Below are 27,396 nucleotides of genomic sequence, written 5' to 3' on the forward strand. Positions count from 1 at the left end.
TCCCTTTTCAATGAAGATGCAGGAAACTAGCTTATGTAAGGAGTCTCTGCCAAAATGAGAAGATTCATGTACATGTTTAATAACTTTCCATTGTTCATCTTTTGGAAGGAATAATTGCTCCTTTTCTGTGAACCATCCCAATGGGTCGAGAATGAGGTTTCTCTGTTTTGCTCCTGTGGCAAGGTATAATTAGGTATGGAGTTGGGGCTTGGGGCCTCTGGTATGAGGGCCACTTGGTTGGGGGATTAGTTTTTTCTGCAGTTTTGGCTCTTCTGTCTGCAAGATTGTTTCCCTTGGTACATCTGAATCCCCCTTTTGGTGCCCCCTACTGTGAATGACCTCTATTTTCCAAGGTTCATTCACTGTTTCAAGAGTTGTAAAATGTCAGTTTTGTGTTGAATTGGGAGCTCTTTGCAGTAAGGAGGTCTCGTTCTTTCCAAACAGCAGCATGTTCATGGAATCCATACATTGAGTCAGTATATTCAGTCCCAGTCCCTTTCCCAATTGTAATGCCCTAATTAGCGCTATGAGTTCGGCTTTTTGAGCAGAAGTGTTAGGTGGTGAAGCATTAGCCTCAAGGATATCTGATAAGCTTACAGTCGCATATCCAGGTTTCCTGAGCCCTCTATGGAACTACTTTCATCTGTGAACCATTCAGCATCAGAATTGAGTAAGAGTTCATCTTTTAGATCAAGTCAGCTAAAATAAACCCGTTCTGTAGTCTCAACAGAGTGGTGGAGAGGGATCTCTAAATGAGGAACGAGCACCAAAGTAGCAGGGTTTAGTGTTTGACAGACCTTGAAAATGGCATTAGGAGTATCTAATAAGAGGGCTTGATATTTTAATAGGCGCCCTCCCGTTAACCATTGATACCCCTTTGTCTATAACACACTTTATACTTGATGGGGGGTTAACAGTTGTCAACACAGCAAGGATGCTGTCCTAAAGTAAGTTTGGAAACTTCTTCTACTAATAAGGCAGTGGCCGTAAGCAGCTGGGCCAGCCTAAAGTTACTGGATCGAATTGTTTTTGAAAAATAGGCAATTGGCTTTGTAATGTCTCCCAGCTTTTGAGTTAGCAGTCCCAAAGCTATCCTTTGTTTCAGCTATACAAAGGGTAAATGGTTTTTCTAAATTTGGAAGGCCCAAAGCAAATGGATTTCATGTAAACCTTCTTATGTCTCCTTCTTTGATTCTAATGTATAAAATAAGCTATGAAACTGCCATTCTCAGTAATATTTTCTTAATTTGTTAAGATTTTGCTTCCCAGCAATTGTCAGTTTGCCCCAAATGAATCCATGAAAATTCTCTACAGGTTTGGATGTTTCTTATGTTGACCTAATGAACACATCTCACACCTGTGGTTAGACTGAGACGAGTTCCTAAGCCCAGGCTGAGGCTGTGGGGTTCAACTTTCCCAGAGCTAAGTGCTCTGGCTTCTTTCTCTTAAGGACCAAATGAGAGGGAATGGGGCAGGGATGGGTGAAAGGCTCAAGGGTTGCAAAGATCAAGATTAAAATGGGGCCAGTCTCATCACAGATGGTGAAGCTGCATTTAAACAAGGGCCAGAGTTCCACAAGTGGCCTCCCAGCCTCATGTCAAGCTCTTGAGCCCTAGACTCTAAGCCTAGAGGACATAAGACTCTCTTGCTCTAGTGTGGCGTGGCTTGACCTGGGCCACCCTCATGTTCTGTACTTACTTGCTCTGTTTGGAAACTGAGTAAGAAATTACCTGTGTACACCTGTGCCCACGTGTTAACAAATAGCTGCGCAAAAACAATCGAAGTAGATCAAGGCCAGCAAATACTTCTGTCTAAAGGCAAATGTGGTAGGCTGGGTCAGGTTCATATCCTCCAGCAGAGGCTGGTTTAGCTGAGCCACGACCCCTCTCACTGGCTGTCACTCAGGCACAAGGAGGTGGGCCTTGTGAACTGTCCAATCAGGGGTCTTCTGGGGCAGGTGGGTGGGGCACCGCAAAAGACCCACGCGCACGTTCTTTCTCACTTAGGCTTCCGTTAGGATTGGGAGTTGCGTTCCCTTAACGGTCTCTGATGGCTTTGCCGCAGTCTTTGTCGCGATGTGATCTGCAACGGTCGTGTGGGTCATAAGCAGGATCCAGAAACCTAGAAATGGTGAGAGTCCGGGGCCAGGTGCGGAGACAGAAACAAGGGGCTGGTGGAACAGGCTGAGACCGATCTCTCCGCTGTCACCTCCCAGTTTGTGGACTTGAGTCCACTGGAGGCTCCACTGGGACCTTGGTCCTCTCCGGCACGCAGTGTGGGAGCTGGGCCGGCAGCTGGGACCCTAGGTATCCTGTCCTTCTATTGCGCTCTACGCCCGCAGCCCCGCTTCCCCAGAGATTTTGCGGTGACCACAGGGAGGGTCATCGGAGCAAAGTCATGACTCAGTCTCTGGGGCTTTGTGCGTGGGAGGAACTGCGGTCTGTGGCGCCCCTAGTCTCTGCTTTCTCCTCATTGGGATCCGTTTTCTCCTTAGTTTTCCAAATATTTGGGAAGCAGGGTCTCAAATCCAGGACCCTGTCGCTCCTCTACCCCCGCAGCCTAGTTCTTCTCGGGACTGGCAATAAGTTTCTAAATTTCCAAATCTCTCCCTAATTCTTAAAGCCAACTTCCCCTCACCGATTCACAGCATCCTTATCTACTATTTGTCCTTCGGGTGCATTTAAAACAGACCCGATGTTTAACTTTAATTTTCCTCTAGCACCATGGACGACTCATTTTTAAAGACTGTTTTTGTTTGTGGATATTTTACATGAGAGAAAATGGAATTACCATCTTGAACTACTTTGCATGAAACCCTTGTGCCCGACCTCCAGGACCTTTCCTGGGCACAGACATCTGGTGGGAAGTCCTTTTCTGCTCCTCTTGGGAAACATTCCTGGATGTTCTCTCCTGTTAGCACCGCCCCTCCCTTGGTTTGTCACCTTGAAAAGATTTATTATTTAAGTGACCGTTTTCCAATAAGGATCAAATATAATGAAGAGAGCTCAAAGACAGTATAAAATATTTTGAAACAGACCAAAAAAAGGTGAATTTCAGAAAAAAATATTCCAGTATCACCAATTCATTTGTTAAGAATTCGGATTTCACTATTTTCCCCTGGTGTGTATAGTAAGTTTCTGAGGGCTGGTCTTTACTTCTGGGTATTTTCTTTTTCTTTTTTTTAAATTTTTAATTAAGTTTATTTGGGTAACAGTGGTTAATACAATTATATAATTTTCAGGTGTACATTGTCATTTGATATCTGTATATTCTATTGTGTGTTTACCACCCAAAGTCCAGTTTCCTTCAGCTACCATATATTTGATCCCCTTTACCCACTTCACCCTCCCCTAAACCCTATATTTGACTCCCTTTACCCTGTCTACCTCCCTCCTCCTCCCCCACCCCATTAGTAACCACTAGCCTATAGTCCATGTCCATGAGTCTCTGTTTGTCCTGCTCATTTGTTGCTTTTAGGTTTATATCCCACATATGAGTGATACCATGTGGTTTTCAGCTTTTTCTGTCTGGCTTATTTCGCTTAGCATGATTATCTCGAGGTCCATCCATGTTGTCACAAATGGCTTTAGGTAATATGGTCATTTTAACTATGTTGATTTTTCTGATCAAAGAACACGGAATATCTTTCCATTTCTTTGTATCTTCTTCAATTTCTTTTAATAGGGTATTATAGTTTTCATTATATAGGTCCTTCACTGGTTTTGTTAAATTTATTCCTAGGTATTTTATTCTTTTTGTTACAATTGCAAAAGGAATTATTTTTTCCACTTCTTTTTCTGAGGCTTCATTATTAGAGTATAGGAATGCTATGGATTTTGGAATGTTGATTTTGTATCCAGAGACTTTACTGTATTTGCTTATTGTTTCTAGCAATGTTCTTGTGGAGTCTTCAGGGTTTTCTATATAGAGAATCATGTCATCCACAAATAGTGACAGTTCGACTTCTTCATTTCCTATTTGGATGCCTTTTATATCTTTCTCTTGTGTGATTGTACTCGCTAGGACCTCCAAGGTTATATTGAATAACAGTGGCAATAGTGGACAGCCTTGCCTTGTTCCTGATCTTAGAGGGAAGGTTTTTAATTTTTCACCATTAAATATAATGTTGGCTGAGGGTTTGTCACAGATGGCCTTTATTATGTTAATGTACTTTCTTTCTATACCGATTTTGTTAAGTGTTTTGATCATAAATGGATGCTGTATCTTGTCTAAGGCTTTTTCTGCATCTACTGTTATGGTCATATGATTCTTATTTTTTAATTTGTTTATATGGTGTATCACATTAATTGATTTGCATATGTTGAACCATCCCTGTGCCCCTGGGATGAAGCCCACTTGATTTTGGTATATAATCTTTTAAATATGTTGCTGTATTCGGTTCGCTAGTATGTTATTTAGGATTTTTGCGTCTGTGTTCATGAGAGAGATTGGTCTGTAGTTGTCTTTTTTTGTGTTATCTTTACCAGGTTTTGGTATCAGGGTAATATTGGCCTCATAAAATGAGTTGGGAAGTATTGCCTCCTCTTCGATTTTTTTGAAGAGTTTGAGGAGAACAGATATTAAATCTTATTTGAATGTTTGGTAGAATTCACTGGTGAAGCCATCTGGTCTTGGACTTTTTTCCTTTTGGTAGGTTTTTGATGATTGTTTCAATTTCCATACTGCTGATCAATCTATTTGGATGTTTCAGTTTTTCTTGATTCAGTCTAGGAAGGTTGTATCTTTCTAAGTACTTGTCCATTTCTTCTAGGTTATTAAATTTGGTGTTATATACTTTTTCATAGTATTTTTGTATAATCTTTTGTATTTCTGTGATATCAGTTGTAATTTCCCCTCTTTCATCCCTGATTTTGTTTGTGTTCTTTCTCTCTTTTCTTTAGTGAGTCTAGCCAGTGGTTTGTCAATTTAATTAAACTTCTCAAAGAACCAGCTCTTTGTTGCATTAATTTTTCTATAGGATTTTTTTGTTTTCAATTTCATTATTTCTGCTCTAATTTTGATGATTTCTTTCCTTCTGCTGACTTTTGGCCTCGTTTGTTCTTCTTTTTCTAGTTTTTTAAGATAAAGCATTAGGTTGTTTATTTGGGCTTGTTCTTGTTTTTGAAGATAGGACTGTAATGATATGAACTTTCCTCTTATGACTGCTTTTGCTGTGTCCCGAAAGTTTTGATATGTTGAACTATCGTTATCATTCGTTTCTATGTATCTCTTGATCTCTTTTTATTTCTTCTCTGACCCAGTTATTCTTCTGTTGTCTAATCTCCATGTGTTTGTGTTTCTTCCTGATTTCTTTCTGTAGTTGATCTCTAGCTTCAAAGCATTATGATCAGAGAATATGGTTGATATGATTTCAACCCTCTTGTATTTGTTGAGGCTAGTTCTGTGTCCCAGTATGTGATCGATTCTTGAGAATGTTCCATGTGTACTAGAGAAGAATGTATAAGCAGCTGTTTTGGGATGGAAGGCTCTATATATGTCAATTATATCCAGTTGTTTTAATGTGTCAATTAAGGATGCTGTTTCCTTATTGCTTTTCTGTTTGGATGATCTGTCCATATCTGACAGTGGAATATTTAGGTCCCCTACTACAATAGTGTTTTGGTCTGTTTCTCCCTTTAGTTAGTAATTGCTTTACATATTTTGGGGATCCTAGATTGAGAGCATAGATATTAATATGCTCCCAATAGTGTGGGAGCATATTAATGTTGTGTCTTCTTGGTGCAGGATTCCCTTTATCATTATGAAATGTCCCTCAGTATCTTTCTTTACCTTTTTTATTTTGAAGTCTATTTTGTCTGATGTTAGTACTGCTTTTCTCTGAATGCCAATTTGCTTGAAATATCATTCCCCGCCCCCTTTCACTTTGAGTCTGTATTTGTCTTTGGAGCTGAGATGTGTCTCCTGGAGGCAGCATGCGGCTGGGTTTTGTTTTTTGATCCATTCTGCCACTCTATGCCTTTTTATTGGTGAGTTCAGTCCATTTACATTTAGGGTGGTTATTGAGATATGAGGTCTTCTTATAGCCATTTTATCTTTTGCTTTCTGGTAGCTCGGTGTTTCCATTGCTTCCTTATTCTTGTGTTTCTTTTTTCCTTCTTTAGTTTGGCTTTTGTGGGTTTTGCATTTACTTGTTTTATGTTATACACTTCAGTTCTGAATCTTTGGTGTGCGGTTACCATTAAGAATATGAAAAGGATAGTTATATATATACAGTCATCCATTTTCTTCTGCATGTGCCTTATCTCTATTCCCGTTTGTGAATTTGGATATTTGAATCCTCCCCTTTCCAGTCATTGTTATCTCAATTTGTCCCTATGTATGCTGAACTTTTAATATTATCTTGTTTTAACAATTCTCTTCGTATTATTTAAGCTTATAATGCCCTGTTCTTAATAAGGATTGCACCCCTCTGCTTCTATTTGCCTGTAGTCACTTTACTCCTAATTATGTTTTTTTCATTTTGTTTTTGTTTTTTGTTTTGTCATTTTGTTTTAGGTGTGCTGACCCCTTTCTTTATTTCCTGTAGTGCAGGCCTTGTAGTGGAGAATTCCTTCAATTTTTGAAAGTCTGGAAGAGTCTTAATTTCTCCTTCATATGTAAAGGAGAGCTTAGCCGGATATATTATTCTAGGCTGGTAGTTCCTTTCACTTAATAGTTTAAATATTTGATTCTATTCCTTTCTGGTTTGTAAGATTTGCGCTGAGAAGTCCGAGGATAATCTAGGGGAGTTACCTTTATAAGTTATGGCTTTTTTCTCCCTTGTTGCCTCGAGAATTCTGTCTTTGTCATTGATTTTTTTCATAATTTTAATACAAAGTGTCTTGGTGATGGCCTTTTTGGCTTGAGATAATTGGGTGTTCTATTGACTTCTTGAATTCCAAGCTCTAGCTCATTCCTTAGATTTGGGAAATCCTTTTCAACTGTTTGTCTGAAAATGCTTTCTAATCCCTGTTCCTTTTCCTCACCTTCGATAATGCCCATTATTCTTATGTTTCCTCTCCTGATGCTATCAGCTAGTTCTTGAAGTTCTCTTTCATTATTTTTCATTCTTTGGTTTCTCTCTTTTTCCTTCTGATTTATTTCTAGATTTCTGTCTTCTATATCACTGATCCTTTCCTCCACTTGGTTGACTCTATTTCCCAAGCTTGTCATTTCATTTTTCAACTTTTGCAATGTTGTTGTTGTTGTTGTTGTTGTTGTTGTTGTTGTTTATCTCCAGAAGATCTGTTCTGTTCTTTTTGAGTGTTTCACTCTCCTTGCTCTGCTCATCTAGTTGTTTTTCAATTCCAGAAATTGTTGATTTAAGTTGTTTGGGATCTCATTGAGTTTTTTTAGAAGTACCATTCTGAATTCTCTGTCATTTATGTCACATATTTCTATGTCTATAAGCTTATTTTTTGGAGTTTTTCTCTTTCTTTCTGAGATGCCTTGTCACCTTGGTTGTTCATGGTGTTTAATGGACTATTTCTCCACCTGGGTATTAATGGAAGTGTATTCTGCTGTTTTTCCAGAAAGAAGATTTATTATATAAAGGCCTCTCTTTAGCCTATTGCAAAGTATCACTTTTCTTTTGGTTTCCAGTAGGTGGTGTCTAAGCCTCTTGGATCCTTTCTTTGTATAAAGTCTTAATAACGCTTTTTAAATTTTCTTGTAGATATTTAATCACAGTCGCTAACCTCAGTTTTAGTTCCTGTCAGTGTCAGTGATAATCTTGGCAGCATTTCCTTAGATTCCCCTGGGGCTCTGCAGTGATCAGTCTCAGAGGCTATGGGGGATGGGGCCCTCTAGGTTGAGGATTGGGGGCTGTGTCTCAGTCTCGATTTTGCAACCGCGGCTGGCAAAAATCAGCTGTTGTTCCTCTGTGGTCCCGTCCTGCTTCTCTGCTTTCTACCCTGATGACTGGGCCCTGCAGCCAGCCAGCCATGGGGAGCTCACAGCTATCCAAGTCAGGAATGTTGAGAGAACTGGCTGCAGGAACTTGCCGCTCTTTCTCCCCTCCTCCCCCTCCTCCTCCTCTCGCAGGGAACTCCAGGGGCTGCGAGAGGCAGCTTCTTTATTACTCCCAGTCCACTGCCCAACACCCAGGGTTCTGACCTGTGGTAGCTCTTATGCGCAGATCCCATGCTCAGACATGCTGGTGTGCAGTTTGGGTGTTTTTTGTTGAGTTTTAGATGTTCAGCTTACTGTTGTTTCAAGAGGAGAGATCTGGAGACACCTCTCACTCTGCCATTTTTCCAAATATCCTTCTGAGTATTTTCAAATGATATTTCAAGGCTTAGAGTTCCAGACAAGAAGTGTTCAAGTATGATTAATTATTTAAAATCAATTTTTTTGCCATGGAAATAATAGTAAACTGAAATGTTTCTTTTTTTCTGAAAGGAATTAATATTTGATGTTTTCTTGTTGAGCTAGCAAAGTGCTGTATGATTTTCTCCTTTCCACATTAAAGCTGGGTTTAAGTGATTTTGCTGGATTGTTCAAACACTGATTTTTTGTCATTTAAAATGTCAATCATGGTCCAGAAGCAACTACAGTGCAGAATAGAGACCTGTGGTTCGTGACCCAATCTAAGGACTCCTTTTCCTGCAAAGGGAAGCTCTTGAACGCCCCGTGGTTCTTCCTGGGGAGCTTCCCCATGAAGGTGTCCTACCTGCTCACACCCACCATGGAGGAGCCTTTACAGTGAGAGAAGCTGCAGCCCTGGAAATCTGGGGTACATGTGCACATGTGTTTGTCGGGGGGTGGGGGGTGACACCCCTTCAGAGGTTATGGTTGTGGTTTCTTATATCTAGACATTTTTAGACATTTTGAGTTTTTAATCAACAGTGTAGGTGCACTGAGAGTATAATTTGTACACAGTGAGAAAGTCTGTGACAATCATGTTCTGTCTCATGGACAAAGGGTTTATGAATTAGGGAGTTCATTGGGTTCAGAACTCAAACTCAGGCTGAGTTTTCTCACTGAGAATGGAAGCCTGGGGGAGGGAACACTTCCCTGCTTACAGGAGGAGGGGTGTTGGGCTCCCAGAGTTCATTCCTGGAGTTGCTCAGGCATCTCACCCTCCTTCCCCAGGGACTGACCCACTGGAGGAGTTCTGTCTCAGCCAGGGGTGTCTAGACCCACAAGTTTGGAATTACATTTACCTTTCCAAATGTGGGTTTCCTTCTGAACTGCAGGGAAGCAGGCTGTGTATCTTTTTGATTCCAATATTTGTTTCTTTGCTTGGATTTCTTTGTCGAATATTGCAGGCCTTTGATTCTAGTGTCCATTAGCACCTGGGCTAAGTTGGTTGAGATATACAATATAAGGCAAAAAAATTGTGGAACTCAGATGTGAGATGGATGCTTTTTCCAGTTTTGGTCATGATTATGCCTCTCCCTAGACTACTTTGCCATTAAAAGACTATACTATTCCTAATTTATTTTAATGTCTGTGAGGAAAAAGCAAGTGAATTTCTTTTTTAAATTGGTATGAGGAAAACGACTCAAAACTTATGTAAATCTATGTAATTCCTGGTCCTTTTCAGGACTTAATTGCAAACTCCTAATACATTATGCTATGCTACTCATTCCTGAAAAATATTCCCAGTGTGATATATAGTGGAGGGATAAACTGTTATTCCCCTGTCTTTTTAGTTAGAAAGAGATTTGTGAGTATTTTATGGTCTCTGATTTTATATTCCTTAATGTCTAAAGGATTAAATCTTGGAGTAGTTTCCTGTGTAAAAAAGTTAAAATTAATTTTAAAAAGCAAAGTCAATAAAAAACATTAAGTATAGGAAAATATAGTGTACATGAATTTCTCTCATTTTAAATAAATCATGAATGAGAAGGTTAAAAATATTTCTAAGAAGACTCCCTGACTGAATCTCCATCTCCACATTTGTGCTCTAACTTCATCCACCCTTAAGTAACCAGTTTTGATCACTTCTTGCTCATCCTGTTAGTGTGTCTTCATATAAAAGCAAGCTAGCAAGACTGCTTATTTTTTCTTACCCATGTTCATTGTTGTCATGAGTGACAGGCTCCACATATTTGATGTTTGTCTATTGAAAACTGAAGCCTCACCCTCCCTTTCCCCACCCCAGTGCTTCTTATCTGTCAGGCTGGTGAGGACCTGGAGGCCCCTGCTTGCTGGGGAGCCTTCCTGTGGGCTGTGCTGCTCCGTGTTGTGTTGTGGACCCACCGAGCATGGAGCCTGCATACCAAGGACTGCAAGTTGACAGTTGTAGACATTTCTCATTCTTGGTGAGCAGGAGTATGGGAGTGGGGCCCTTCTTAAATTGGTCTTGGGTCACTATCTTGGCTGGAATCCTACTGTGTGTTTAGAGTGAAGATGCGACTGAGATGGGACCTCCCAACATAAGAGGGAGCCTTGGGTGTACAAGGATGATTGTAGCCAGTGAATGAAGGGAGATAGACCATCAGGCGGTCACTCCATCAGGAACAGTTTTTCAGAGAGTGGGCTGATTCTGCTCTCCTACGACCAGAGGGCTCACTGGGACCCTTAAGTAACTCTGCTGCTACTGCTCCTACCTCTAGTTTAACACAGATCTTGATCCTCAAGTTATGAGGGACAGCACCCATGGCCTCCTTGTGGCACAGCCAAGGGATTAGTTTAAACCACTTTAAATCCAGAGTACTTAACTCTGTTAAGCAACCAGTGGTCATGGAGGAGGCTTGTAACCTGACGGCAATCATGTGATGCCTTCTGGAGGAGTAAATTTAATGAATATCAGGTTAGACAGGATACCTCCCGCCTTTATCTAGTGACCTAAAATACAAAATGGGAAAGACAGGAGGGAAGGAAGAAGAGGAAAAAGGTCCTAAAACAAAGGTCCACAATTTGACCCATTTGCAAATCCAAAATATACTAAGGGGATTTACGTAACAAAAATGAAAGATGTCTGCTTAGCCTTCGATCTTGTGGCATCATAGGTTTGAATTAATATCTCTCATGCACTAATTCACAAAACTTCATGTAATTAATCAAACTGAGTGTCAACTTACAGGTATACCTGGGGATCCTACTAAATTTAAGCAACTTATCTCACCATCTTAGGGGAATTTCTGAATACGGAGAAAAAATAAGTATACTTCATGTTAATCAGCAGAACTCTCACCTTGCCTAAATTCCTCATAGTCATATCACCCATTGTCCTAAAATATCCCTTGGTGAATTGGAAAGCTCTGAACTCATGATTCAGAAATTAAAATTAAGTCGTCACTACTTCCAAATTGACTTGACAAAATGAGTGGCTTCGATCACTTTTTGATTATCTTGTTAGTATTTCTTTATGTAAAAGCAAGCCATGCAAATGCATGTTTCTTACCCACATTTATTCTTGTGATGAATGTCAGGTTCCACGGACTTTAACCTCCCAATAAAATTAGTTAATATGGCCCAGTATCAATTAAACAGGGCCCTGAATTATTGAAAATCCCTATAAGAAACTTATTTAGGAAGCAGTGTTTATCCCCAGTGCTTCTCCTTTTAGTAGCCTTATTTGGTCTGTTCTTGAACCTGGAAAGAATGAATGACACCTCCCAATGGGTTACCGCAAGCTTGAGGTTGTGATTGCGGCAAGTAAAGCCCTAGCCCCATTGTGGAAATTACTGACCATATCCACTTGGCAGCTGGTCCACATTCTGCGATCACAGATTTAGGTAAGTCTGGTCTCTTCAGTCCCAATGTCAACAGCCTCTCAACTGCACTTGGCCATCTCTGAAGGGACATGAGATACATTTACCTGGTTCCCCTCAGGGAATCTCAGCACCACTGCCGCTGCACACAGTCTCTGCAGGCAGGATCTGAGCTGGATCCACTTTGCTCCAAGAGCACAGATGTGACATGACACTAATGATATCCTCCTCCAAGGACATTTGTTTCACATTCATTCAGAACAAACAGTGAAAAAAGGAGCTTGCAAAAAAGTGGATGGGCCATTGATCCTCACGTAACATGCAGATGTCGTAACTTGGTTAAGTTCCTTAAAGTTCTTTCAGACGGCTGCTCTTATCTGACGCAAATAGCCCCAGTCCCTCTCAGCAACCACATCTGCTAGATTCTTTTGGTGTTCCAGAGGCAACATATTCCTTGTTTACAGATTTTACTTTGGGCCCGTTTATGTTGTTACATGCAAATTGGCCCTCCTTGAGGCACCTTTACCACAGAAGGCTCTAGACTGTTTAAATTGCCATACAACAGGCACACCTGTTAGTGTCCTCAGAGTCACCTTCACTGAAGAGGCTTCAGTGACCTTATCTAACTTCTTGGTGTTGCCCATGATAGCCGTAAGTTGTCCACAGGCTTCTAATGCAAGACCGGCCTTAGTCCTCACACTGTATGCCATTAGCACTGCATTATCACATACTGGGCTCTCTTGGAAATAGAGACTCTCATAAACGCTAAGCATGTACCCTCTGCCGAGTTGACCATTATACCTTTGGCCTGGGAAGTGGTACCCCCCACCAGGTAGGGATGCCTGCTGATATGTCCATGTGATATGATGGAGCCAAATCTTGGCCTTATGGCTTATGCCACCTGTAGGAAGGTGGCCCCTTCTCTATTCAGTCCATTGAAAGATGCTGTGTTGGAACAGGTCACCATTCCCCAAGATAGAGAGTTGGCTCAGGAGTGCCTAGGAATTCAGTGAGCGCCCCGCCCTGGGGAGGGCAAACTCTCAGGAGGAACACACACACTCGTATGTGGGGGAGTGCAGTGGAGAGCTGCGGCTCTTCATCCCTCTGTTGGGACATTCCTGAAAAAGGACCAAGCCTTTATCACACAGGGTCACACAGCTCCCCAGACATCCAGCAGTCATCTTACCACTGGCCCACAGTTGTCCACACCTGCCTATGTTCACAGGCTCTTGGACTGTTGTCTGAGCTTCCTCTTTGTGGTAAAAGAACTCTGGGGTTGTCTTGACTAAGACACCCGAAGTGCTTCCTAAATAGGTTTCTTTTAGGGATAGATCTAGGTAACACTTGTCTGTAGCCCAGGACAACAAGCTCCCCCAAACCAGACTCACCAGGAAACCACTGACCCGCCTTGGACTTCCAGACTCTGCTGGTGGTAACCACGGTGCTTCTCAGAACACAGAACACCCCGCTCTCCCACGAGACATTCTGTGGAAGCTTCTCCTCTTGTACTGGTCACAGGCTCATAGGGCACCGCACTGGCTTATTGACATAAGGTCCCATCAGTTGAATGATACCTGGGCCTATTTCATTCATCAGTCAGTTATCAGGGCTGAAATGTAATGAGTTTGTCTGCATCTTTTTTTTTAATACATTTTTTAGAACACTTTTAGGTTTACAGAAGAGGTGATCTGAGAGCACAGAGTTCTCATGTAACTCCAGTGCATCCACACAGTTTGCACTATTTTTTACATCTTGTATGACTGTGGTACCTTTGTTAAAATCAGTCAGCCAATATTGATGCAGTAAAGTGTAATTTTCATTAGTGTTGATGATAAGATCTGTGGGTTTGGACAGATATTTAATGACGTGTATCTTCTATTTCTATGTCATATAGTTTCACGTCCCTAAAAATTCCTTATGCCCCTCCTGTTGTTTTGTCCCTCTCTCCAACCTCAAATCCTTCACAACCAGAGGACTTTTTATTGGCTCATGGTTCTATCTTTTCTAGAATGTCCTATACTTGGAATCATACAGTGTGTAGCCTTGTGAGATTGGCTTCTAGTAGCACAGTACTTTTAAGGTTCTTCATGTGTTTTCATGGCTTGATACCTCATTTCTTGCTATTACTGAATAGTATTTCATCGTATGGATTTACCCCCGATTGTTTATCTCTTTGCCTCTTGAAGGACTTCTTGCTTAACTCTAAATCTTGCCAATTAGGAATAAAGGGCCTACAAACATTCATGTACAGGTTTTTGTGTGAACATAAAGTTTCGATACATTTAGGTATACCAAGGAGCATGATTGCTGGATCTTACTATATATAGTGAGGGTATATTTAGTTTTGATAAAAAGTCCCTCTCTCCAATATAGACGTGCCACATTCTATCCCCGCCAGCAGTGAATGAGGGTTACTTGCAGCTTCACATCTGCACCAGTGCCTGGTGTCCTGAGTGTTTTAAATTTTCAGCACTTGTAGTGATATTTTTGTTTTATTTGTAATAACTAATGACCTGTGTTGAGCATATTTTTGTATTATTTCTCAACTATATTTTTCTTTGATGAGTTGTCTGTTCAGGTCTTTTGCTCATTTTTATTTAGTTTATTGCTGAGGTTTAAGAGTTGTTTAGATGTTTTGGTTAGCAGTCATTTATCAGATAAGTATTTTTACAAAATATTTTCTCCTAGGCTGTATCTTTTTATTTTCATTCTCTTAATACTTTTACAGAGCATGAGTTTTTCATTTTAATGAAGTGATACTTATTATTTTTCCTTTTATGGATTTTTTTGAGAGTCTTATCTAAAAATTCATCATTAAAGACAAGATCACCTATATTTTCTTGTATGTTATCTTCTAGTTTTTCCCTGTGATCTATTTTGAGTTAATTTTTGTAAAAAGATTAAGGTCTGTGCTTATCTTCGTGTGTGTGTGTGTGTGTGTATCCAGTATATCTAGCACTATTTATTTAAAAGACTTTATTTTTCAATTGAATTGCATTTACTCCTTCGTCAACTATTGGTTGACATTTTTTTTTTGTGAGGGTAGATGGAAAGCAGTTGACTTGTGTGTCTTTCGGCCTGGCTCTACTCTTCTTAACTCCAGGCATCATCTCTGTTATGGGTTCTTTCAGATGTTTTACACAGTCATGTCATAGGGGACAAAGACAAGTTTTATATCTTGCTTCCCAATCCATGTACCATTTATTCCCTATCCTTAATATATGCTAAGGTTTCCACTACAGTGTTGAATGGGAATGGTGAGAGGAACTCTCCTTGCTGTGTTCCTGATCTTACCAGAAAACTTTTTAGTTTCTCACCATTGAGTATGATGTCAACTACAGGTGTCCTGTTGCTGTTCTTTCTCAAGAGGAGATCAAGCCCCTCTATTACCAATTTTTTAATATAATGGATGTTGGATTGTATCAAGTCCTTTTTAATGTTCCTTTAGTAGTCTATTAATTCTGATATTAGTAATTTCTGTCTTTTTAGGTATCTCGATTAGGTTTTTATCCATTTTACTGAGTTAATTTTTTCAAAGGACCAGCTTTGGTTTTTAAACTAGGAGAGTATTTTTTTTTTTTCATTTTAAAACTTTAAATATTTTACTCCACTCTCTTTTAGCTTGCATGATTTCTAAAAAGAAATCTTACTTAATTCTAACGTTTTTTCTATAACCAAGGTATACTTTCTCCTCTGTCTTCTAAAAAGTCTCTTTGTCTCTAATTTTTTTCTAGTTTGAATATAATAAACATAGTATGCTTTTCCCCCTCATATTTAGTGTTTTCTGTGCTTATTCAATCTACAGTTTGCTATCTATGATTAATTTTTGGAAAATCTTAATGATTATTACTTCAGTTATTTTTTGTTTCTTTTCTGCCTGTCTGTTCCTTCGGGTCTTCCCATCATGTGTATTTCAACCTTCTGTCATTGTTCTACAGTTCATGGATATTGTATTCTGTCTTGTTAGTTCCTTTTTTATCCTTGCACTAGCCTCAGGTGAAATAGACTGTTTTCAGTATAGGCCTTGTTGAGGACAACATTTGGGGCATATTTTAAAATGCCAATTTTCGTTTTTCTTTCCCAGTTCTGGAGAGAGTGGTTTGCCTGTGACCTCAGTGTTCTGATGGATCTAAGAAGAGTTGTTTATTTCAGGGGTTTGTTGGTGGTGGTGGTAGTGGTGGTGGTAGTGGTGGTGATGACGACGACAATGATGATGATGATGATGGTGGTGGTGGTGGTGGTGGTGGTGGTGGTGGTGTTTGCTTTTTTCTATAGGCTTGGGAATGGCAGCTTTTAAGTTTCTCAAATACTGAACTGGAAGCCAGAGTTCTCTGGCCCAGTTATTGATGATTCGCAGATGACAGCTTTATAGTTTCATCCCTTCTCATTCCCCTTTGACCTAGATCTACATAAAATGATAAGAGTGCCTTGATGCTCCTTCCTTTGTAGATGGCAAGAGATTCAGTCCTGGTGAGCTCTTACTACTGTGTGTGAACCCTCACCCTAACCCACCCCCTAACCTCAATTTTACAAAAAATCCAGGCATCTTTCCTTGCTCTCTCAAGCCATTTCAGGATTACTGGAGAGGCCTGCCTGCTTTTTCCACAGACAGCTCAGTTATGTACATAATAAACCCTTTCATACACTTTTGGCTGTGTGTGGTGTCATCAGCTAAGGAATTTGTGTGCTGAGGGGTCAAGATATCATGCTCCTTTACTCCACCAGGGAACTTGGGAATTAAAGAACTTGGGAGGGCAGCCTCTATGCCAGTTGGGAAATACTTCCTCTTGTAAATATGAGAATAAAGATTTTATGTTCTTTTGAAGGAAAGCATTGCTGAGGCCTTCATGTTTGTTATATTCATGGGCATATTTACCATCAAACCATTGTGATTTTCAGTGAATGCAGCTGCAATCGGCAACTCTCAACTTGTTCCTCAAGGTCACGTGGCACAGTGTTTTCATGCAATAAAGAGCTTTTCTGGCATATTTGTTACTGTGTGTGCGTATATATGCCAGAAATTTGGCTCTAAGCAGCCCTGAGGCACAGGAATATAGGGATTTTGTGGTATAATTTTTCATGCCTTTTTCTTTGTGTCTGAAGTCTATGTTTTAATTAACTTCCTAGCCCATCATATCAAAGAGAAAAAGGAAAAATAGCCCATAATGAATATTGCAGAAGTTAAAAAACAATACTTCCCTGCAAGAGTATTTTATTCCACCAACTGCATCTATTTCTAAAGACCTGGGGTACTTTATAGACAATATAGTCAGCTGGAATTTATTAGAAGTTGGATTTCCACTGCTTTCCTGGACTTTCATTTGTGGTTATGGGAATGGAAGAAAAAGCTTTTAGTTCTTCACTTTGTTTTTATTGATTAAATTTTATATAGATTTGATCCTCTGCCTCATGAAGTGCTGAAAATGGTAGGTAATAAGGAGAAGAAAGAGTTTTTCTCACAAGGTACTGATGGTCTTAAAATAATATTTATTTAATTACATATAGCATTTCTGTCATTTTATTTTCCAACATGCTATGGACCCTGCCATTAGAGAGAAATAAGATGTAATATGACCACAGTATAAAAGTGTGTAAATAATTTCCATATGTTCATGATGCTATTAATTTATGAGGCAGTAAATGTAGACAGGGAGTAAGTTTCAGATGACCAGTTATAGAATAAGTGTTTGGGATTGACAGAATCATATGTGACTTTTATAAAAATATTGTCATTTTCACACATCCTACTGTACACATATATTGGATGTTTTAGGAATCAGTGGCCATTGAGGATGTGGCTGTGAACTTCACCTCGGAGGAGTGGGCCTTACTGGATTCTTCACAAAAGAAACTGTATAGAGATGTGATGCGGGAAACCTCCAGGAACTTGGCCTCAGTTGGTAAGGATGACAGAGAATGTCTATTAGAGAACAAGTGTTTTACACTCATCGACATTTTTCCAAGATTTGAGATGTGGAAAGTTAAGATGTTGATAAATTAACTAGATATGGCAACAGCTAAAAATCAACCTAGAATCTAATAGTTTTTCTCTAATTTCTAATATTTTGGATTTTTTTTCCCAGTCTGCATTTTAGGAAAAAAATGGAAAGATCATGACATTGAAGATCAGTACAAAAACCACAGAAGAATACTACGGTGAGTCACACTCACAATACAAAGTAGTGGCTCGTGTGATAATCCCGTTGTGTTATAAAGTCTAAAAAGAAGGGAATAAAACCAAGAACCTTTGCTTTAAATTTAGTTATTTTTAGAAAATTTTTACCAAAGTTTACTTTTTTAATGTGTGACATTAGCTAGTCAGTGTCAAAATAGTATCTTCAAAATAGTTCACTTCAAAATGGTATCAATAAATTTTACATATGAATATTATTGTTTTGATAATAGCAAGGGTGAAGTCTTCTTATAGAGCATTCCTTATATTCAACTTTAAACAATTCAGACAAGGCAAAAAATGTACACTTTTGATATAAATTTTTAAAAGGTAGTTTAAATAACCTACTAACTAATGTAAAATTGATAATAAAGAAATCATTAATGCTGTACTTCTTATTTTTTACAGAAGATATATGGTAGGGAGACTCTTCGAAATTAAAGAGGGTAATCAATGTGGAGAAAACTTCATCTTTATTCCAAATATGAATCTGAATAAGAAAATTACTGGAGTAAAACCACACAAATGCGGTTCATGTGGAAATGTTTTTCTGCATCATTCATCGCTTCATAAGCACATGAAATGTCACACTGGACACAAACATCACAAACACAGAGATAAACCATGTAAATTTAAGAAACGTGATAAAGTCTTCAGTTGTCTCCAATTTTTTGGTCAAAATGAAGGAAATCATCATGGAGAGAAAAACTATAAAGAATGTGGGAAAGGCTATACAGATAACAGTTTCTTAGAAACACACAAAACGACTCTCACAAGAGAGAAACAGTATGAATGTAAGCAATGTAATAAAGTCCTCAGTTGTCCTGATTCTCATCGAAAACATGAAAGAACTCAGACTGAGGAGAAACTTTATGAATGCAAGGGATGTAGGAAGGTCTTTGGTGATCTGACAGGCCTTCAAGTACACATGCTCACTCACACTGGAGAAGGACCTTATAAATGTAAGGAATGTGACAAAGCATTTTTGTCTCCCAGTTCATTTTGGTTACATGAAAGGAGTCACACTGGAGAGAAACCCTACAAATGCAAGGAATGTGGGAAAGCCTTCTCTCATCGCCAAAGCTTAAAAGTACACATGAGACTGCACACCAGAGAGAAACCCTATGAATGTAAACAACGTGGTAAAGCCTACAGGTGTTATGGTTCCTTCCAACAACATAAAAGAAGTCACACTGTAGAGAAGCTCTGTGAATGTAAGCAATGTGGTAAGGCCTACAGAAATTATAGTTCCTTAAAAAGACACAAAGTAATTCATACTGGAGATAAACACTATGAGTGCAAGGAATGTGGAAAATCCTTCTTCCATAACCAAACCTTAAAGGTACACATGAGACTGCACACCGGAGAGAAACCCTATGCATGTAAACAGTGTGGTAAAGCCTTTAGATATAATTATACTTTTCAAACACATGAGAGAACACATACAGGAGAGAAACGGCATGAATGTAAACAGTGTGGAAAAGCTCTCAGTTGTCCCAGTTCTCATCGAAAACATGAAAGAACTCACACTGGGGAGAAACTTTATGAATGTAAGGAATGTCAGAAGGCCTTTGGTGAGCTCTCCAGCCTTCGAGTACATATGATTATTCACACAGGAGATGGACCTTATAAATGTAAGGAATGTGAGAAACCATTCATTTCTCCCAATTCATTTCAGATACATGAAAGGAGTCACACTGTAGAGAAACCCTATGAATGTAAAGAATGTGGTAAAGCCTTCAATTATTACTCTTGCTTACAATCACATGAAAGAATTCATACTGGAGAGAGACCCTATGAATGCAAGGAATGTGGGCGAGCCTTCTCCTATCACCAAGCCTTAAAAGTACACGTGAGAGTACACAGTGGAGAGAAACCCTATGACTGTAAATAATGCGGTAAAGCTTATAGATGTTACAGTTCCTCCCAGAAACATAAAAGAAGTCATACTGAAGAGAAACTTTATGAATGCAAACAATGTGGTAAGGACTACAGAAATTGTACTTACTTAAAAAGACACAAAGTAATTCATACTGAAGAGAAACCCCATGAATGTAAATAATGTAGTAAAGCCTACAAACATTACACACATAAGGTCCTTTGTAACACATAAAAGAGTTTATATTGAAGAGAAACCTTGTGAATGCCGGGAATGTGAGAGAGCCTTTCCTTGTAAACAGGTTAAAAATACACATGAGACTGCATACTGGAGAGAAACCCTATGAATATAAACAATGCAGTAAAGCCTACAGATTATAGTTTCTTATAAACACATACACACACACACACAAAACATATATGAGAGAAGCCCAATGAATGTAAGATTTGGGAAAGCAGATGTTATCAAAGTTTTTGAAGATGCAAAAGAAATGACACTGGAAAGAAACTCTATGAATGGAAGCAATGTCATAGAGCTTTTATTTCTTATCTAGATTTTTAAATATATAAAGAACTCACACTGGAGAGAAAAATCTATGAACGCAAACATTGTAAAGCCTTCATCACAACCATTGGAAGACATGAGAGTGCGCAATGGAGAGACATCATATACATGTAAAGAATATGGAGAGACTTTAGTCATCCCAGTTCCTTTCAAAGGCATTAATAGCTCACTGGGGAAAACATCTCGAATGTATACTGTGAGAATGCCATCAGTGGCTCACATCCTTACATGTAAACTTTCACCAAAAAGAAATATAAATGTAAGTAACATGAGAAAACTTGATAGAAATTAATCCACCTGTAATGTTCCAGAAAACTTTCAACATGGAAGAGTTGTTAATAAAGTGTTAAATATATTGTTTATCAGGTCTCTATTTTAAAGTACATCATTCGAATGTGAATTTCTACTAATTACTTTCAGAAATGAATATTGAAGTGAGATTCTGCAAGTCATCTTCAACAATAATACCTAAGATTAATAGGTAGTGCTTCTCTCTTAAAACAGTTAATAATATTTTTTTAGTTATATTTTGAAGCCCATTGGATCCATAGGTGAATTGAAGTACATTTCTAAAATTCAGTTAGGTTTAATTTTTTTTTTTATAATGTCTTATTTGTTTTATGTTAAGGGGCTGTTGAAATTTGACACGGTGGTTTGTGTTGGGATTTTCCTACTGGCCTTGTGACAGATCTTGGATATCTGTAGTTTATTATATATATTCAATCTTTCTTATGACAAAGCTCCTTTTTTAAATAACAGGTATAAGAGCCTTTGTCCATTTTCCATATGTATAAACAGTTGTAATAGTTTTTTTGTATGGCAAGTTTATGAAAGAATATAGTGTTATGTGAATTACTATTTTTATATTTAGGCCTTTGCTTTTTCTTTGCTGACTGTTAGTTGCTGCATAGACTTTAGGAAGAGCCCTGTGACAGGGCAACAAAATCTAGAGCTGGAGATATCCCCCTGCGGGTAATGTTAGGATCTAGATTTTCCAGGATCCGTGCCCTTCAGGGTCCGTGTTAGAATTCATTGATAGCCTCACTTGCATGTGATTATAGTTTGATACTAATTTCTGAGAGGTGTAGATTTCCACCAGTGTCTTCACAAGATTCACATCAAGGGCTCATCAGCATGGAGTTTTCTGTAGCCCTCTTGGGTTTACCAGAAAACTAAATCAGGCTTTTCTTCTTAGGAGCATTGTCTGATTCTTTTCTTTAGGGTATATTTGTGTAAGGTCTAATTTGTACAGGAAACACTTTATGTTGTTAATAGTGCTAGTGAGTCCACCCTCCTGATTCACTGTGACGTCTACAGTGGTGCCGTCAAAAAGAATAACATGAGGGTTTCTCTACTACATTGTCTTGACCCAGTCCTTCCATGTGAGAAAACCTTCCACATGTCAGGAAGACTGTGGGTGTTTCCTGTTAGTTGACACTGAATGCATTTCTTCAGTATGTTTTCAGTTATGTTTGATGATATGTGATTAAAACTTGTGCATTTTTTTGTCAAGAGAATGCTTTTGTTGTTTTTCCATCAAAATATTTTTTTAATTTTTAAAATTCAAATGCTAACAATTACAGATATACGCCGCTTAACGATGAGTATACATTCTGAGAAATGCATCATAAATGATTTTGTCATTGTGCGAACATCATAAAGTGGTTCCACAAACCTAGGTGGTCTAGCTCACTACACACCTAGGCTGTATGGTATAGCCTATTGCTCCTAGGCTACAAATGTGTATGGCATGTTACTGTACTGATTACTGTAGGCAGTAGTAACACAGTGGTAAATATTTGTGTATCTAAGCAGATCTAAACAGATCTAAACATAGAAAATGTACAGTAAAAACATGGTATAAAAGATAAAAAATGGTACACCTTATAAGGCACTTACCATAATGGAGCTTGCAGTACTGGAAAGTGCTGTGGATGAGTCAGTGAGTGAGTGATGAGTGAATGTGAAGGCCTAGGACGTGTCTGTACACTACTGCAGACTTTATAAACATTGTACACTTAGGCTATGCTATATTTATTTAAATTTTTTTCTCCAATAATAAATTAGCTTACTTGTGACTTTTTACTTTGTAAACTTTTTAATATTTTACTCTTGTAATAATACTTGGTTTAAAACGCACATCGTACAGCTGTACAAAAATACTTTCTTTATATCCTTCCTCTATAAGCTGTTTTCTATTTTGTCAAAGTGAACACTCACATTAGCCTAGGTGTACACACAGGGTCAGTATCATCAATACCACCATCTTCCATCTCTACAGCTTGTTCTACTGGAAGGTCTTCAGGGGCAATGACACCCGTGGAGCTGCCATCTCCTATGGGAACCGCCTTCTTCTGGAATCTCTCCTGAAGTACCTGTCAGAGGCTCTTCCTGAGGAGGTGTCACTCTTTTCAGAAACATGTCTATGGTGATTTGCCGAGTTGTTTTTTTTTTTAAATCATAGATTTGTTTGTAAGCAGATAATGTACCATAAACGTGTCTATTAATGAAAATCGTTGGGGTTCACATGTTTAGACTTTAAGGATCCTATTGAGGTCTGCAAAAGCTTCTGCTAAACCCTTCACTGTGATTTTTTTTGTGGTATTCTTTGTCTTCTGTAGTTTTCTTTTCTCTTGCCTCTTCAGCTATGCGTTTCTGTTCTAATTACAACAATCCCTCATAGTCAATTCCTCAGGAACCACTAATTACAACAACCCCTCATAGTCAATTCCTCAGGAGCCACCTGTGGGAGTACCTCAGTGTCATCTTCATCCACACTCTGGTTAAAGTTGTTTGCCATCTCAACCACAACCTTCATTTTTTACAACCTTCTCAGTCTTGGCAAATCCTTTGAAGTCATGTTCTCTTGAGTGTTTTCTTCCAGATGCCATTCATGTACTGCTTGGTGACAGCATCTCCAAGCCCAAGCAAGGTTCTTGATGTAGTCATAGATTTAATCTTTTTAGAATTGCATCAGTCTCTTCTCAGTGTCTTCTTCAGTTGTAGCAATAGCCTGGGCAAATGTCTTCAGGTAATAGGACTTAAAAGCTGTTCTAACTCCTTAATTCACTGGTTGAATCAAAGAGGTGGTGTTTGGAGGGAGAAACACCACTTTGATATTGGGATGAAGATTACCAGTAAAAAAAGGATATCCAGGAACATCTACAATAATAAGCAAACTCTTGAAACGTAGGTTATCCTCTAAATGGTACTTCTCCATTTTGCTTCCATAATAATACAGAAGGGCATCTTTGAAGAGCTGAGTCATCCTTAACTGACATACACTGACAGTGAGTGCTTACTGATGTGCTCGAAGGCCCTGGGATTCTCACTGCCAGATCACAAAGGGTTTCAATTTGTAGCCTGCAACATTTCCCCCAAGCTAGACTGTTACTCTGTCCTTAAAAGCCTTGAAAGCTGGCCTTGACATTGCCTCCTTATGGATGGGATGGTGTTCATTTCCAGAATAAGGAGGTTTACTCTATGTTGAATATTCACTCTGGCAAGTAGTTTTCCTCTACAATTAGCTTATCTAGTTTCCAAAAATTCTTTAGCTTTCTTCACATTAGCACTCACAAACTCACCACTCACATTATGCACTTTCACATTATGCAATGAATAATAATTCTTGAGTCATTTAAACCATCCAGAGATCACAGTAAATTCAAAATTGTAGTCTAGTCCAGCTTTTTCTTTCAACATCGCAAAAAAACTGTGCTCTGGCCATGATCATCATGATGCCCAGAGGGATAATGCTTTAGTGTTTGATCTTCGATCCAGATCATTAGAAGTTTCTCCACGTCTGATATGGCCCTTCTCAAGTTTTTGTTACTCATTGCCTTCAATGAAGCAGATCCTTTAACAGCTTCTGTCACTTTGTTCTGTTCTTCAAGACTGTAGCTCTGGTGGAATGAAACATTCTGACCAGTGAGCAATAACCATCACTAATTTTCCATGTTTGTAGTAACCAGCTTAATACAAGTTTCAATAGTTGGACCATGAGAGGCTTCTGATTTGTTATGAAGAAAAAATAGAAAGTGAATACAGCAAGAGCACACTTGAAAGAATTAGCTGAACCCATTGAGAAGACAGTGCAGGAATAAACTTGAAGCAATAGCTAATGAAGTCTTCATAAAAACAGCAGAACTTCTTGGCCAGCTCTTAGATAGCTTCAGCACAGGGATGGGCACCAGAAATATCAAATCTTGATTAGAGGCTTGGACCTTTCAGCCCCAGCACTCAGCATTTAGGAGAAGATAGAGGTTAGAGATTCAGTTAATTACCAATGGCCAATGCTTTAATACAGTGTGCCAATGTAATGAAACTTCCATCAAAATCCTTAAAGACAGGATTTAGAGGATTTCTGGGTTGGTGAACATATCTAGATGCTGGGAGGATATGGAAGCTCTGCAGCTCCCTCTGCTTCCACTAACACCACCACCCTACATTGCCCTATGCATCTCTACCTTTTGTCTGATCCTCAGTTGAATCCTTTATAGTAAACCAATAATACAGTAGTCCCCCCTTATCCATGGGGGATACATTCCCAAACCCCAAGTGGATGCATGAAAACTTGAATAGCACCAAACCCTATACAATTTTTTTCTTAAGTCTAAAATTTTCACCTTTCCACTTGAAACACTTTACAGCTTTTTGGCATAACTGAATTGCCAGCATCACTACTCATGCTTTAGGGGCATTATTAAATTAAAAGTATTACTTGAACAGAAACATTGTGATACCTTGATAGTCAATTTGACAATTGAGATGGCTACTAAGTGACTAATGGACAGGTAGCATATACAGCATGGATGCTGGACAATGGGATGATTCACATCTGGGCTGGATGAATCAGGACAACGCTACTCAGCACACAATTTAAAACAAATTGTTTTTTTCTGTAATTTTCCATTTAATATTTTTGGACCACAGGTAATTAAACCACAGAGAGCAAAACCGTTACAAAGGGGACACTACTGTTAAGCACTTTGCTGAGTTCTCAGAATTGTTTCAATAAGTTACCAAACCTTAGGAAGAGTCAAAGGAATCTACGAATTTGTAGACAGTTTGGTAGAAATGTCGGTAACACAAGCACCCCATTTATGGCTGGTATCTGAATCAGGAGCAGTGTGTGGACTGAGCTTTTAATCTGTAGAGTCTGGTATGAACTCTGGACAGTTAATGTTAGAATTGAAATGAATTGTTGGACATCTACTTGGTGACAAATAGTTGCAAAGTGGTGTTGGAACAGACATTGTATATTTGGTGTCGGGGTGGGAAAAAACTACCATCTTTATAATGGCCGCACCTTTTAGAACAGAAAAAGCTGAGAGTAGACTTAAGTTGGCTATTTCCCACTCCCCAGATCCGTTAGGCTCTGGGAAATTTTCAGTTACGCTTTTGTGAAATATATTGTTTTGAGGACGTGCCTTATTAAGAACAGAAGATTCTGGGCACATTTTTAAATGACTTTTTTGGTCTCTCTTAATTTTGGAGACAACAGTTTACCCTATGATCTCAATTCTCTGATAGAATTGGTGCTTTTAAGTTTCTTGGGATTTTTCTTCTGAGGACTGGAAGCTAGCTTCTAAGCTCAGACAACAAAGCAGAGACAGAATGTCTGACTCCTTTTTTGATGTTTACTGCTGATGGCTTTAAACCTTCATCCCTCCTTCCTTTGCCTGTGCCTCACATCTGTATCTGGTGATAAGAAAGCCTGGGTGCCCCTTCCTTTGGTTCTGGCAAGTGATTGAATCCACAAGAGGCCCTGTTCCTGTGCTGAACTTTCACCCTAGCCCACCCCCAGGCTCAATAAAAAACCCAGGCCCGGCTCCTTTCCCTGCTCTCTCAAGGCATGATCCACCTGCTTGAGGGCCTATCCTGCCCTCCCCAGACACTCCCATTATGGAAGTCCTAAACCTTTTCATACCCTCTGGGTGTGTGTGTTGTCATTGGGTGAACTAGTTCATTGCAGGAGGCTCTTTCATGTGTTTATAGAGAACAGTCCTTTGTTACTGCAGCTGAAAATAGCAGGGCCAATTGACAGCAGTGAGGTCCCTTTGGGGCTAGATGTCCTGTTCAATGCCAAAAGTCAGATTTTTTCTCAAACTGGATTTACCTTTGGCATCTTGGGTGGCGGGAGGAGAGAGAGGCAGGTTTCATGGCTTCGAATGCCAGAATCATGGTAATGGTTTTGGCCAGAACAGTGGAAACATCCACAGTGAATGCAGCTCCAAATGTGATCTGTCGGAGATTGCAGATGGCTGTGTTGGGATGACCAATGAAGAGCAAGGAGCACAGAAAGCACAAGAGGAGGGAGGTGAGCAGGACATAGCTGAGAGCTAGGTTATTGGCCTCAACTATGGGGGTATCTTGGTGCTTCACAAAGAGCCACAAAACCAAGTTATGACGACACAGAAGCGCAGAGCTGTGCAGGCCAGATCCATCACCAAAGAATCTTCGAAGGCCAGGAAGGTCAAAGCCTTGGAGAGACAGCAGTTTCTCTCACTGTTTAGATACTCTTGGGCTGGGCACTGGGTACGCTGCTCTGCACCTGAAGAAAAGGCAGACTCAGTATTTCAGTTTTACGAGTTCTCACTTCTGACCTGTTTAAAAAATGGTCATTTTTGCTGTCTTTGTGCATATAGATGTCTCTGATTAATACCCAGACACACCTAATTAAGTTTCTATAGTTGTATCTTAGGAAGAATGCTTTCAGCTACATGTTAAGACTAAACAGTCAAACTGGATCTTCAGCATAGGTGGGTCTTGGCTGAATCATCCTGTGGTTCAGTGATGTCACCAAGAAAGTGGATTCTTCCTAGTTCTTTTCTCTGCTGTCTCTAGTGTCCTCCTCATACTAAATATTTTACTTCCATGGTTTCTGATATTTTCCTGGGGCAAAGTTAAAGGTTTCTTTATTCACACATTGAGGAAGAAACTTCACCTAGCTCTTGTGGGAAATGTTTTTCATCACTATTCTACTTTCTACTGATTTTTTTTTTTTTTTAGTGTATAAACTTGATACCTGGTAGACCAAGTCTTTCCTCATTCTACTTTTTCATTTTTTGTGACTATTCTTGTACATTTTTTCCATATAAATGTTGAGAATGTTTTGA

The 27,396-nt window shown here is 39.2% G+C and overlaps 1 pseudogene; it reads left to right on the forward strand.

Moving 5' to 3' along the window:
* Positions 1 to 26,623, forward strand: part of LOC105301933 — a 41,212-nt pseudogene extending 14,589 nt beyond the window's left edge.
* Positions 26,624 to 27,396: the final 773 nt, after the last annotated feature.

Source organism: Pteropus vampyrus, unplaced genomic scaffold (genome assembly GCF_000151845.1).
Source record: "Pteropus vampyrus isolate Shadow unplaced genomic scaffold, Pvam_2.0 Scaffold255, whole genome shotgun sequence".
Taxonomy (NCBI): domain Eukaryota; kingdom Metazoa; phylum Chordata; class Mammalia; order Chiroptera; family Pteropodidae; genus Pteropus; species Pteropus vampyrus.